Source organism: Triticum dicoccoides, chromosome 1B (genome assembly GCF_002162155.2).
Source record: "Triticum dicoccoides isolate Atlit2015 ecotype Zavitan chromosome 1B, WEW_v2.0, whole genome shotgun sequence".
Taxonomy (NCBI): domain Eukaryota; kingdom Viridiplantae; phylum Streptophyta; class Magnoliopsida; order Poales; family Poaceae; genus Triticum; species Triticum dicoccoides.
Window position 1 is genome coordinate 694,100,876 of NC_041381.1, and position 4,274 is coordinate 694,105,149.

Consider the following 4,274-nt stretch of genomic DNA (forward strand, 5'->3'; position numbering starts at 1 on the left):
GGCAAGGGCATAAATGTCATTTTCACACTGTCAAACCATAGTGAAAATGAAACCAACAGAACGGGCTCGACGAAACGAAGAAGTGAGCGTTGGTTTCACCTTAAACGGAGTTACGGATAAAAAGATATAAGGGTTTTACTGCCAGGGACCTATCTGTAAAAATTTATTTTATAGTCTGGGCCAAAACAGAAAAATGGAAAGCTTATTCGGGGGGATACGCTTCCACTTATCCAGCGTGGCAGTGGCGGGGCCGGGGCTGGTCAACGCCTGAGGGACTGATGGGTGGCCCCCACCTTATCCTTCTCTCTCCTCCTGGCCTCCTTCTTCTTCCTCCCGTGCCTGGCCACGACAGAGAACAGAGGAAAAGGCAGGGGCGCTGCCGGCGCTGGCCCCGCCGACTCCGGCCGCTCCAGGCCAAGGCGAAGGCACCGGCGGCTTCAGGGTGGCGCGCCGCCTCCATCCCAGGGCAGAGGGATCGCTGGGGAGGGGTATGGACGCGGCACTGCGTGGTGGCAGGAGTTGCAGACGGCGGCGGCTAAGATTGGGGACGGCGACCATAGAGGCTCCGGCGACGAGCGAATGGGTTGGGGAGGCCCTATGGGAGGTGGGGAAGCCACTGGTGGTGGACGAACGGAGGGGGAGACTCGGCGTTGGGCGAATTTAAGCCGGAGGGGGGCGGCGGCCATCACTAGTAGAAAACGGAGCTTTAATACCGGTTCATAAGGGCCTTTAGTGCCGGTTCTGCAACCGGCACTAAAGTGTGGAGACTAAAGCCCCCCCCCCCTTTAGTACCGGTTCGGCACGAACAGCCACTAAAGGCCCACCACGTGGCGTGAGCTCGCGTCGTGGTATGAAGGACCTTTAGTACCGGTTGGTGTTACCAACCGGTACTAAAGGTATATATTTTTTTGAATTTTTTTTTTTGAAATTTTCGGAAAAATATTTGGTTTTTTTCGATTTTCATTTTTCTGAATTATTTGATTATTTAGTCTCTAATCGCCCCTCTTAACTACTCAAGTGTGGATCACTCATTCCAAATCGTCTAACTTCCCGACCGGTCACCCATCCTCTCACTCCCCCAGCCTGAGCATGCTTAACTTCGGAGTTCTATTCCCCCTACTTTCCAAGTCTGCACTTGTTGTCTTCCTGACAATTGTAAGCTGTAAATCCTATTAACCCTTAGCAGTTTAGCTTGAGCATTAGGTCACACATTTCACCATTTGAGTTTGAAACTATTATTCTAAAAAACAGTAATTATTTAGTAACACTAATATTTCTTGAATAAGTTTGACCATAGTTTGACCACAATTTGACCATAGTTTGACCAGATTTGACCAAAATTCAAAAAATTGAAATAATTACTTATTAACACTAATATTCCTGAATAAGTATGTAGTAACATTAATACTTCTTGAATAAGTAGTTTGACCATAGTTTGACCAGATTTAACCAAAATTAAAAAAACTTAAATTTGAGCATATCTTTTTCTCCTTTTGGAATTTGAGGATTCTAAAAAATTGCAAACATGTTGTATGCTGTCAAAATCGGATGCGGTTTCTCGTGCTGAACTCTTTGATATATTATACATATTTTCCGACATCGTATGCAAAAGTTATAGCCGTTTTACATTTTCCCTACACTTTTTGCAAAACATATCCAAAGTTAAGTTTTTTAATTTTTCTAACTAGTAGATGTAGTAATATAACTACATCTCAAAGAATTTTATTTTTTTGAATTTTTTATCATTTTCTTTTGTATTTTCCAAAACTGAAATGGCGATACACACGGGGGTAGAGTTTGAAAATTGCCCTTTAGTACCAGTTTGTGCCACGAACCGGTATTATAGGTCAAACCCCTTTAGTATCGGTTCATGCCACGAACCGGTACTAAAGGTGATCGCGGGGCCCCGGCCTGACGCCAGCCTGCCACCACCCCTTTAGTACCGGTTCGTGGCACGAACCGGTACTAAAGGTTCAAAACGAACCGGCATTAATGCATAGCCGTTCGAACCGGCACTAATGGTACCATTAGTACCGGGCCAAAATAGAACCGGTACTAATGTGTCTCACATTAGGTCCTTTTTCTACTAGTGCATGGCAGCTATGGGGGTCGAGGAGAGCTCCAGAAGCTCAGGCGAGGGCATGGGCTGGCTCCTGGGGAAGTGTTGATGCGAGAGGTGAGCTCGGGAGGGCTCGGGGATGGCTTAAATAGCCGCGGGGAGGAGCTGCCGCGCTGTCACCACCGTGGACGCGTGTCCGGTGCTGCTGACGCGTGCTCACGTGCATGAACTCGGGGGAAAACGATGGGGAGGGCACAAGGGAGAGCTCTCACGAGGCAGAGGAGGCCAAGGGGCGCAGGGAGGAATACGACGGCGATGGGAAGATCCAAAATGCCACTGTACACTTGTGTTCACGCGGCGGCGAGCGTTAGTGAGCAAGCGGGCGGAGGGGGAGAGGGGTCCAGGGGAACGGCGATGATGAGAGGAAGCCAAGGAACAATCTCACGAGCACGAAAACAGCGAGAGGAGGAGCGGGTCCAGCACAAACAGTGCTCTGGACGCGGCCACTACACACAGAGCGCACCAACAGGCATGCCAGCTGCGTGGTCACCACGTCAACATGGGCATTAAATGATCTATAGCACCCAAAACATTGTCTAGCTGATAGTCCTTCCAAGGTAGGTTTGATCTGTGGTGGTAACTTGGTGAAAACAGCTAGGGTTAAATAGTTAGTGAGCTCTGAAGTTTACTGCAGTAAACTTTACCAACTCAATGTGATCAACAGGGAGTTACTTGAAGCCAAAGAAGTTTTCTGGGGTGTTTAGGCTAGGAAGGACCACAGTCCTGGGGAGTTTTAGGAGAAATGGACTAGGCTTTAATATAGTTGCTTTGCAACTGTCACAATGGTCTAGAAATGAAGATTATGATGGTGCACTCACATGGAGTGTCCACTTGAGCTCAAGTTGAGCAAGGCTTAGTCATTTGGTCATATCAAGATGCTGTAAAAAGCTCATGCCAAATATACAAACCAAAATAGCACTTGCTTCACAAACATCTCTGCTGACCAGAAACTTGGAATAATTATAGTGGTCAAATGGACCAATTAAATGAAGCCAAATTGGATGGAGAGATGTTTCATGGGTAGAAGAATGATCTGGTAATTTATCAGGATTTTTTAAGCAATGTAAAATACACTTGCTTCACAACCTGAAAATATTGCCAGAAACAAAGATTTGCTCCTGTGCTCACGTAGATGATTGGATGGGGCTGAAAATGGGTGAAGGAAATTAATATGAGCACATTAATAAGTGTGCAAAAGTTCAACTCATTTGGGTACTCCTAGCTAGTACTTCCTTCACAAAGCCTTCTGTCTGACAAAAACTTTGAAAAATCACTAAGGAAGATTGGCTAGTCAAATAAATTTGAACTTGTGCATGAGGTAATTATTTGGACATATAAACATGCCCAAAAAGGTTGGGAGTCAATAGGAGAAATATAAATGACACTTCCTTCACAAAGTGCCATTTAGGGCAGAATAGGAAAAGGAATATTGGGGAATTATTTTTGAACATGGCAATGAAAAGCTTTGCCATATTTAATCAAGATATGACCCAAACAATTTATGAGAATTATTTGGGAATTTTTGGAGTGATGGAAATATAGGTTGCTTCACAACCTAGGGCAATTTGAGTTATTCCTTTTATAGAAAAGGAATATTCCCAATAAAAAGAATATTGGGATTTGAGCTATGATGGAAATGACAGGATCTAGGGAAATATTTGGGAATGACAAGCCACTCTGGAAGCAAAGAAGAGGGCATCTTCTTCAGTTTCCAGACCACAAAGCCACGGAAAAAGAGAACTCAAGCAAAAACCTCGGAAAAACAAAAGAAAAAGAAAGGGCCAAAAATCAGGCTGTCACATAAATCAGAGAACATATATGGATAAAAAGTTTCTAAAAATCTAACTTTTGCATATATGTATACTTTAAAACATCATTGCAATTGAAAAAATACATACATACATACAAAAACATGTAAAAAAATACATACATACATATATGAACATACATAAAAAATACATATATCTAAAAAATACATACATACATATATGAAAATCTAAAAACATGTAAAAAATAGCATGTATAACTAAAAAAATAGCACGGCGGCGGCGGGGCCGGTAGAGGCACGGTGCTCACAGAGGGAGGAGCGCGCGGCGGGCGGCGTCGGGGCGAGCAGGGGCGCGGGGAGTGGCGCGGCGACGGCGTCGGGGCAGGA